This window comes from Felis catus, chromosome F1 (assembly GCF_018350175.1).
Source record: "Felis catus isolate Fca126 chromosome F1, F.catus_Fca126_mat1.0, whole genome shotgun sequence".
NCBI classification, from domain to species: Eukaryota; Metazoa; Chordata; class Mammalia; order Carnivora; family Felidae; genus Felis; species Felis catus.
Genome location: NC_058384.1, coordinates 32596153 through 32607195, shown reverse-complemented (window position 1 = coordinate 32607195; position 11043 = coordinate 32596153). Strand labels below are relative to the sequence as shown.

At 44.5% G+C, this 11043-nt stretch overlaps 1 protein-coding gene across 1 annotated transcript in view; it reads left to right on the top strand.

Moving 5' to 3' along the window:
* Nucleotides 1-10096: 10096 nt before the first annotated feature.
* The window catches only part of HHAT (hedgehog acyltransferase), a 318442-nt gene continuing 317495 nt past the window's right edge, over nucleotides 10097-11043 (top strand). Inside the window, exon 1 of the mRNA XM_045049157.1 lies at nucleotides 10097-10234. The gene's annotated coding sequence lies outside the window, so the exon portion shown is untranslated. The remainder of the gene's footprint in view (nucleotides 10235-11043) is intronic.

The window sequence follows — 11043 nt, the reverse complement described above, 5'->3', positions numbered from 1 at the left end:
TTGTGACCTGGCTGAAGTTGGACGCTTAACCGACTGCACCACCCAGGCGCCCCTACAAAATCATTTTAAAGACTGTTGAGTCCATTTCAAGCGTTTTTTAGTTTCATGATCATACTTGTGTCAACTTCATAGGGTTTCCCAGAGGCGGTTTTACGGTTCTATGGATCTCGGTTAATGAACACGTAAAACTGTTTTGTACTGAACAACATGTATTTCTATCCTAGCAATATCCTACAATCCCTAGAAGCATGCTAAAGAGATTGAGCGTGCCTTCTCTGATTTTGACTACCCTTTCAATTACCTTTTTAAGTAAATTGTTTTAAAGACAGTAAAAGGGCCCTTTTTCCAAAGGCCAAAATGATCAGATTTTGATTTGCTGTGTCTGAATCAGTGAGTTCACTGTGTGGGCATACCCCCAGTCCCCACTGCCATAATGCCCAGGAGAGCTTTTCCTGTCAAAGAAAAGGCATCTGTTTGCATTGTAAGTACTAGTTGTTGATGACAAAAAGAAAGGAAAAGAAAAGAAAACCCACAAAACTTTATGCCTCCAGCCGTATCTATGGAAAAAAAAAAAAAATCTTCCCCTGAATCTGTCCTCAGATCCTTTTAAAAGTGCAAGTTGAGACCAGGCTTCCAAGCTGGCTGGAACCAAGAACAATGCCCTGTGGGAGTGGGTGTGGCTTGTCATCAGGCAGTTTTTGAACAGGTGTCAAAAAAAGGCCATTTTGAAATAAATGCTCCTGTCGCCTGAAAGAGAGCAGTGCTGAGGTCAGAATGTCCACAGGTCTCTTTGAAGAGAAAAAGGCAAGAAAAGCAACTTTCCTGCCCTTCCGTGTCTGGGGAGCAGAACTGATATTCTCCCATTGACTGAGCACTCTCTCCCAGAGGTGTTTCTGGAAGCATCAAGATCAAATTACGAAGCCATTTTCTGCCTCGTAATTACTTAGTTGGGTTTTTTTTAACTTGTAAAACTTTCTTCTTTCAAAGTCTAGCGCTACCATCTATTTTCCCCTTTCCCCCTCTCTGACAGGGGTGGGAATCATGTGTCATTAGCCATCACAGAAAGTAAGCCCAGGGTACCTGTGCTTTAAATCACATGTCATAACCAGGAAATATTTTTAGAAATTAAAAAAAAAAATCTCCTGGGCGAATGATGTCGATCTTATGCTGTTTGGGGAAAGTGGCTCATCAGAGTAAATGCTGCTTTCTCTGATGCCTTAAGTATCCTCCCTGCCTCAGATGAGCGGGTTATTAAGGTAATGTTACTCTTTATTGCTGAAAAGCAGTGTAAATAGACACCCAGACTACAGAGATTACCTGCTTTCAAACTGCAGAAATGAGACACTTTCTCTTACAATTTCCTTTCCACCAAATAGCATACCCTATTTACTTGAGGGAATAGTCACCTTCTTATAATGACCACACCCAATCACTCAGACAGAAAAAGCTGGCAAAGTAAGTGTAGCTATTATGTGGGCAAATCTTTGAGTTTCTTCCTCCCCTTGTGTGCTCTGCTGTGTACTCACTGCCCCCTCTTCATTTGGGCACATCCAGAAGGTACTGTCTCTTCTCTCCTAAGTCCTCTCTGACAATGGTCAAGGAGTTCCCAGTCCTGGGACAGAGAATGCCTTTTGATTGATGGGACAGGCAGAGCATCATCCCAGGAAACTGTTACTGAGGGAGGAAACATCTGCCCTTGGAGAGCTCCCAGCTGATGGAGAAGGCACAGCCCTGACAAGGAGGAAACTTACATGTATACATACATATATAAACACACATATGTGCGCACACACACATGTACATGTATATACAATACATCTATTACATGTATATAAAATATGTATATACACATACATGTGTACAAACATGCACATGTATATTATATATTTTGCACTGAATATTGACTTATTAATACATAAAAATCATATATATATATATTTAGAACTTGTATAGAAAAGTGGCATCGATTAATAACACTGAGACTTGGAGGGGCGTCTAGGTGGCTCAGTCAGTTAAGCGTCCAACTTCAGCTCAGGTCATGATCTCACGGTCCGTGAGTTTGAGCCCAGCGCCAAGCTCTGCGCTGACAGCTCAGGGCCTGGAGCCTGCTTCGTATGCTGTGTCTCCCCTCTCTCTGCCTCTACCCCTCTCGCTCTGTCTCTCTCTCTCTCTCAAAAAATAAGTAAACATTAAAAAAGTAAACAAATAACACTGAGACTTGGAAACAAGGGCATAATTAGTATTGGTTAACCTAAACTATAGAGTTAGTGCTGGGAGAAGAGGTCTTGAGGTGGGGGTGGGGAGGTGTGGCCTGGGTATACACTGAGGGCTTAATATTAGGCTAGGAAAGAATGGCAGAACTCCGCCTACTCCTTCCCGACAGAGATTCCTTCGTAACTAAAGCCCGATAGCTTTACCCAGCCCACTGTAGCAGGATAAACAAGTTTGATGTAACTTCCAAACCTATTTTCTATTGTACATCCCATTTATTGAATAAAATAGCAATTCAACATGTTTGCAAATCATGGTGCCGTAGACGCCAGTGCTGGCAGAGATTCATGTGTTCACTGTCCAGTTAGGCACTGCAACTCTGCGGAGAATCGATGTGGAGTTCCAAGCAGCTGCAAGTGGTAAGTTGAAAGCGATGTTGGCTAATCTTCCAGGGGGTTATGTGGCATGGTGGAAGCTGGTTCCAGATAGCAAAAGATATGCGCTTTTGAAGTCATGACTTGGAGCGGCTTCTGGATATTTGCTTTCTGGACTGATAAAAAAACGAGAGCAAGACCGTGATGCGATTTTGCACATTTACATTTTGTATCATCTGAACGTGAGCCTGAGTTTGTTTTACATTGGAAAACCCCTTCCTGTCAACATTTTTTGGGCCTGGTTCCCAGCCTCTGGGAAAATGCAGAAAAGCAAAGATATGGTCGGCTTATGGAGGATCACGGGAAAGCTCACACTACCTCCTCATACTTCTCCAAAGGATTCAGAAATTCTTCCAAGGATTTGTTGTTTAGCTATGCGGAATGCAAAATTCACCTGCGTGCATTCGGCCAGAGAAAAGGTGCTCTTTGTTTCTCAGTACAAGCACATTTTCAAGACACAGATGCAGAATTTGGTGGGGGTCTACCAAGAAGCACACCTAATCTGTGACTTGTTCTGCGCATTTGGATACTTCAAACTCAGGACTTCCTCAGCCTGATGCTGGGCACTACATTTTGCACTCATCCCCAGCCCTGTCCGCCCCCCCTCCCCCCGGGACTGGCTACAGCCCAAGGGAGCCTTGCCTGGAGGTTGCATTTTTTTCCCCGTTAAGACAGGGATGTAAAGACCTTCTGCTGCTGCCTTTTGCCTGTGGTTGGAGCACTGGGAGCACAGCCTTGGAGTTGGCTGTAACATACAAAAAATAGAAGCACATGATTAGCCCGGCTGTCTGCGTGGTCCCTTCTGCCCTGGTCTTTGGCATTGAGGTAGGCCTAGCCTGTGTTCCAGCCGCCTAGCCCATCGCTGCCAGTTCAGTTTCTCAGGACTTGGGCTTAGTCCCAGTCTCACGCCTCACATGGAGCGGGCTGGTTCCTGTTAGCATTTCAGTGTACCCCTAACAGTGAGCATTGCTGCTGCCAAGAACTCATGAAACTGGATTCCCATTTGGCCCCTTTTGATCAGACCCTGCTGGATCATTTTGCCCGCTTGGAAACAGACGGTGGTTGTGCCACATGTCTCGGACTGGTCTATTGCTGCACGGGGAAGGCTGCATCTGGTCCATATATTCTGATTCAAGTTACCTGCGGTACCCCTAGGTTGTGATGCAGCTATCTTTGATCTGGAATTCTAGGTAATGCTAATCCCCTTTTCAGAATAGTTCCTCATAGCTCTGACCTGTTCTAAACAAAATGAGGAAATCTAATCAAGCCGAGGAGACTTTCAGAGAACTTTACCTACCTTTCAAAGGCTTCCAAGTAAAGTTCCTGAGAATATTCTAGAAGATCACATGGTTTTATTTGCTCAGAACCTTAGCTCAAGCCAGAGGTGATTTGATAGATTTACGAGTAGGCCATTTTCAAATCTGTTGATCTAGCTAGCTTTGACTGGCCCTCAAAAGAATGCTCTGCCCTGGAGCAGGTCCATCTGGTCAGACATAGTTACACAAATGGGTAAGTTCTTGCAAATGGCCCATCAACTCACCATAGAGAAAAACAATCAGCCAAGTCGTTAGTTGTGCTTCAATGTACTGCTATATTCAAAGCTCTTTTCATGGAGACCTTCTGCCTGGAGGAAAATACTTGTTAGATCTGTGTATTATGAAGTGTTAGGCTAGTGACATTTAAAACTGTTAACATTCAGACAGTATTTATTTATTAATGGAGTTTAATCCTTTCAGACTCCCCTTTTTAAATCAATAATAATCTCTGTTAATCAAAATGCATACAGAAACACAATTTATGAGGTGGTCATTATTCTTTTTTGCTATGGAAAATTAGCCAACAACTGTTTAACAGACCCACACAACCAGCCATAACTTTGAAATATAGTTAGTAACAAATGTATTCATGATTTTTCACTATCTTGCTCATTTCCAATGATAAGAATCAATATAAATGTCTCACATTAAGATTTGTGCTTGTTCACTTCTGGTGTGTGCAAAAGAAATAAAACAGTATTCCCAACACTTGATATTTTAATTGCTTTGTTCTTTTCAATATATTTTAGAAACAAATCATTTACTCTGGTCTCATCCATTAATAAAAAGTTATTATCACTTCCAGTCCTCTTTTGGCTAGATTGTTCATACAAATAAATATAGAATCCATTGAAAATCTATTATGTACAAGTCATAAGAAGCTTAGTCAAGAGAACCCTAAAGCAGGGCAGTCCAAGACCTTTCTATTAAACTATAAAGACCTTCTGTTAAGTTACAAAACTTTCTTACCATAGGGAAAATAGATGAGGTAGTGACTGCTGTTGGTTGAGTTGGTGGTTGGAGGGCAGAACCTGCCGTGAGCTACTCCCCCAATCTCAGAACTTAGGCTACTACAGAGCACAGTTGAAAACTACAGACTGGGGGTGCCTGGGTGGCTCAGTTGGTTAAGCATCCAACTTGCGGTCAGGTCATGATCTCACAGTTTGTGGGTTCAAGCCCCACGTCGGGCTCTGTGCTGACAGCTCAGAGCCTGGAGCCTGTTCTGGATTCTATCTCCCTCTCTCTCTGCCCCTTCCCTGCTCATGCTCTGTCTCTTGCTCTCTCAAAAATAAAAATAAAAAACATTAAAAAAAATTTCCCCCAGGTTTATCCCCTTTTCTGTGACTCCAGCTCTATTCAGTGTCCCCTGTCCACACAGGGACCTAAGAGTGCTACTACAACTTCAGTCCTCACAGAGAGTCCTTCCTGAAGACCAATCCTATAGCTCTGGCTCAGAACCTTTTCTATAGGGCTCACACACCAGGTTAAAATGCCACGTAGGGAATAAATCTCATGCTGGCCTTTAATTTTCCCCCCACCAGTGGTCATGAAATTTCCTCCTCTTTCAGCCGCATCCTACAAACCTGCAGATTGACTGCAAATGCCACCTAGTCATTTAGGTACCTTCTCTGACATGTATGAACCTGAGTTTGGGATCAAGGTGGCATTCATTAGACTATGTTACTTCTAACCAAGTTTCATAGCAGCTGCCCTGCTTTTCTTAGAATGACACCATTGACTTTTTCAAGCAAGAGCTCTGAGCCCAGCCCAAAGCGGGGGGGGGGGGGGGGGGCAGGAGCTCAGTCGGAGAGATAACTTCAGCAGATGCATCAGTCCTGTGGCCCTTGCAATGAATGTGCTACCCAAAGGGAAGCTACTGTCTTCATTATACTTCCCGGAAAACTACAAAGAAAACCAAACAAACTAACCAACCACAAACGCTATTTCCCGGCTCTTCTAGCAATTCTGACTAGTTTTGAGTGGTTGTTTTTTATTATCCCTTTCTTTGGGGAACAAATTAAAGTTGTGTGTTTATTTCTGCAACACTGAGAAACACAAAGAGAAAGCCTCCCAAAAGGATGATCCTGTTTCCCATTCCAGATATTTGCCAACAACCACATGAAAAGGAAAAATAAGCTAGAAGGCATTATGCAATAGATTTGGCCTTTAATATTATTTACATTCCACTTCTATTTTAAGTTTACTTGAGGTATAATCCTCCCCACCCTTCCCCAAAAAGTCATTACCCACCCCAAATCCCACCCCTAGGGGAAAAAAGTGAAAAATCATTGTTTTCCTAGTATATCTGTTATATAGAAGTTCCTATTCTGGGTTTCTCAAAGTGGCACATATCTGTGATTTTCCTTGATGTCTGTGTGATTCAATCCAACTCTAAGGGATCTCTTCTGGTGAGTTGTATGTGGCCAATGCCATGATCTTCCCTGTCTCTCTGAGACTATGTGTGATACAAATTGAACTGAGATACATATTTTTTAATGTTTATTTATTTATTTTTGAGAGAGAGAGAGAGAGAGAGAGAGAGAGAACAAGCAGGGGAGGGGTAGAGAGAGAGGGAGACACAGAATCTGAAGCAGGCTCCAGGCTTCAAGCTTTCAATGCAGAGACTGACATGGAGCTCAAACCATGAACCTGACTGGAGCCAAAGTAGGATGCTCAACCAACTGAGCTACCCAGGAGCCCCTGAACTGAGATATTACCACATATACTAACTGTCAGGGACAGGTAACTGTCAGGCCATGGCATCCTTGCCTGGTCTAGCCTAGCTTTGGTCTTCATGTGAACACCCAGACCAGATACATAGACTAATTTCAGTTAATGAGAGTCTCCTACTTAGCCCTCACACCTAAGGTCTAGAGGCTGACTTGTGTGAGTGGATAAGAAGCAACAAACCTGGGTTATAAGTACCACAGGTCTTTGAGCCTTTCCTGTGCTACCCAGTTGCAGGTTTCTGCCCTATTCTTCCTAGTGCATGGCCCCTGGGATTTCCAGGGGATTGACCATAGACAGATAGTAACAGAAACCACTTAGCCCACATGTTTCCCCAGGAGATCCTGCCCCTATCAGTATGTACTGGCCGATCCCAGAGCCCAGGAGCAAGATTTCCTTGGGATAAAAGGACTTTCCAAAGAAAGCAGCAAGAGAGCATTGCAAACCTAAAGGCAGCAAGCCCTATTAGACTAGAAGGACTTCAGTGTCAGTTTCCTAGGGGGGGAGGAAATTTTGAATGACCCTGAACGTTCTCTTCAATGCATGACTCTGGTTTTAAGTGACCACATCACTTGGGATCAGACCTCATAGAGCTAGAGAAGAAATGACCTGCTCCTGATCCCAAGTGAGAAAATCAGGGGCAGGATAGGGACAGATGCCAAGGACCCGGCTGTGTGTCTGTCTGTGTCTCTGTGGAATGTGAGGCTGCTTGCCTAGGACCCCTGGGAAGCTCATATCCCTCCTCCCTAATCCCTCAGGGTCACCACCACTGGCTGCTGTTTCTCTCTAGCATTTCCATGCTCATGGTTGATCTGAGCCATTTTCTCAAAGGATCAAAGTTCCTTCCTTTCCTCATTCTGCTCATCAGACTGTATGGGATGCTCTGCTGTGTCTCCAGCCACTCAACTGTGAACACTGACTTTTATGTTTCTGGACCTTATGGGTATTTGTACACGAGGGCTGAAGCATCTCTGTGTCTATCTATCTCAGTCAGCTCAGGCTGCTCTAATAAAACACCACGGATGGGGTGGCTTGAACACGGATGGGGTGGCAGGGATTTATTTTGCACAGTTCTGGAGGCTAGGAAGTCCAAAACCAGAGTGCTAGCATAGTTGGGTCCTGGTGAGAGCTCCTTTTCTGGCATACAGATAGCTGCCTTCTTGCTGTGTCCTCACAAGACAGATAGTGAGTGTAAACTCTGTTCTCTTCCTCTTCTCAGAAAGACACCACCCCCATCATGGACCCTATACTTTTGATCTCATCTAAACCTAAAAACCTCCCAAAGGCCCCAATTCCTAATACCATCATGTTGGGAGTGAGGGTTTCTGGGGCTGGTGTTTGTTAGTGGCTCCTCTGTGTCTGACGTTTTCAGATTCTTCCAAGAGCACCATCCCTAAGCAATCTTTCTTCTGCCAACAGCAATGGCCTCTCATAACTGGGATGTGTTCTTGTGCTAAAAGAACTCATTTCCAAGGTAAGGAAGAGATAAGAAAAGGTAATGAGGGGGAACTGAGAGACGCACATGGATTAGTTTCCTACAGCTGCTGTAACAAACTGCCCCAAACAATAGAAATTTATTCTCTTGTAAGTCTGGAGGTCAGAAGTCCAAAATCAAAGTGTTAGCAAAGTTGGTTTCTTTTGGACGTTCCACAAGAAAATCCTTTCCATGCCTCTCTCCTAGCTTCTGGCGACTGCTGGCAATCCTCGGCATTCTTTGGCTTGTCGAGGCATCACCCAATCTCTGCTTTTGTCTTCATATCACTTTGTTTTCTATATGTCTTCTCTCCTAAAACAGCTGTAAAGACACTTGCCATTAGATTCAAGGACCACCCTAATTAAGGAAAATTTCATCTCAAGATCCTTAACTATATCTGCAAAGACCCTTTTTCCAAAGAAGGTCACATTCACAGGTTCCAGGTAGACATATCCTTTGGAGAGGAGGGAGACCACCATTTAACCAATACAGAGTGTCAAGGAAAATCAAGTAAATTCAAATGTGAAAGGCAACTCACACCTCTATAACACTTGTAGAACAGAGAAAATAGACAAGTTGAGAACTGGGAGACAAGATACTGGGTTATAGTCTCATGTCTGTGGTCTCAAGCACAATCCTCCCTTTTGTAGGCCCAATTTCTACAACCCTAAAATGATGGATTAAATGAGCTCTTCTGGTTCTGTTGTTCCATGATTCCACATGAATAGTCTTTCCTCTAGCTCTCATCTGTGCTTGTGCACACACATGCATGCATGCACACATGCATGCAAAGCATATCCCGACCTCTTGTAGATCAAGCCAGACAACTCCCTGATCCATGGGGGATTTCCACACTGAATCTAGGATTTGTACTTTCTCATGTAGGGAGTCTGGAAGCTAGCTTCCATTGTATCATGTTTGACTTGGCTAGAGAAATACATTTGGCAGTGCTTAAAAATGCCACACCTTTGTATTCTGAGTTATTCCACAGCCTCCTTAGTATTCTTGCTTATTTTCCAATTGAGTACTTAAGTCTTTGTTCTTGAGCACGCACACTGCTCTTTCTGCCCCAGGAATGGTCCACATCTCAGATGGTACGTCTTGGCTCTGGCAGATCATTTAAAATGTGGGTGATGGATAAAGAGGAGAGGCTTGGAAATTCCACGGCATTGTTTCTTCATGGAACCCCTGATGGTATAATGACCAAGTACTGGAAATTATATCGCAACCTTCCTCCAGGAAACATGTGTGCATCTAATTTTGGTGGGTTAACTGTGTCTTATTAGCCCATACTTCTACATGTGAGGGCCAGGCAAGGGAAAAGTACGGTCATGGAATCATAGAATAACAGAACTGGAGAAAACCTACGCAATCTTGATTACATGTATGCATTTTTCCAAAATGTAAGTTAAACTGTGAGAATACTGGGGTCTTGTCAGTCTTGTTCACAGCTGTGTCCTCAGAGCCTAGTCATCCTGTAGCACATAGTAGACACTCATTAAATTTCTGATTATGAATGAAAAGGAATGTACAAATCAGACTCTTAGAGGTGTGCAGGTCTCACGCAACATCCTCACTCTTGGTTCATTCTCAGTAGGCAGTAATGTTAGTAGGCTAACACTTTCTCTGCCAAACAACTGATGATCTAAAAATGATTAAAGGTATTAAGGGAATTCTGCTCCTTATTAACTCTGAGCTCCTTCTAATTAATAGGCGTGAATAACCCATTACTTAACTGTTTTGTAAATTTAGGTGTTTTGATACTGGCTTTTCTTAAACTTCTGTTTTTGCCTCTCTGTTCTGCCCAGTGAGCACCCCGTAAACACGCGCGCGCGCGTACACACACACACACACACACACACACACACGCAGTGAGGAAGTGGCTGGCTGGCAAGAGTGTCTCTTGCCACCAGCTCCTCCGCACCTACACCAAACAAACAAGGTCTTGTGCGGCCACCTAGTGGAGTCTCTTCGTCACTGCAGGCCCCCGTAGCTTCTGAAGGTAAACTGCAGGCACCGGCTGCTCTGAAGACGGCCCACTTCTTCAAGACGCCTGCGACCCGCCCTGGAAGGTGAGCCAGGCGAGAAAGGAGGGTGGGCACGAGGGCGTGCCCAGCTCTGTCGCTGCTCCACTTCCGCTGGGCTCGGTGGCCGAAGGCTGCCCGTGTGAGGCCTGGCGGCCCAGATCCAGAGGAAGGAAGTGATGTCATGGCTGCCTCCTCAGAGCCGCCTTGGACTAGAGGGTGGGGGTGGGGAGAGTGGATGAGTGCCAGGGTCAGACACACAGCCCTTGTCTCCTGAGAAAGGTCAGCCTTTGAGAGACTTGTTTAGCAGAGATTCCTCGCCTCAGTTTTGAACTCTCCATTGGAGTCCTTGACAGAATTGCCCCTTGGGCAGAGAAACGGGTAGAGGACACAGAAAAGGAACGGCAAAATGGTGACCAGAGAACAAGGTCTGCAAAACTCAGCAGCCCCTGGGCAATGGGGTTTCAGTGACGAGGGGTTTGGGCCATACCATGGAATGAGGCTCCTAGGAGGAGGCACCCTGGAACCATCCCACAGGGTCCCGCATATTTATAGATCTCTGAGTTCTGGGCCCCAAGAAGGAGATGGCACTGGGAGATCAGCTGTGATCAGACACACACCATTACTGACACCTCTCCCAATTTTATACACTCCATCTTGCAGGTGCTGAAATGTGTGGTGCCATTGGGTGACATCACCTTTCCTTTGCTAATTTTATGTGTTCACCTGAAAACAAAATGTATCCAATGTGTACCACATTGGAAGTTACCTTTAGCCCTAGTTCCTACCTTTACCCAAGATAGCTCTGTGTGAGCCTTTCTCACGTGCCTGCAAATTCTGCCTGGAGAAACCTTACT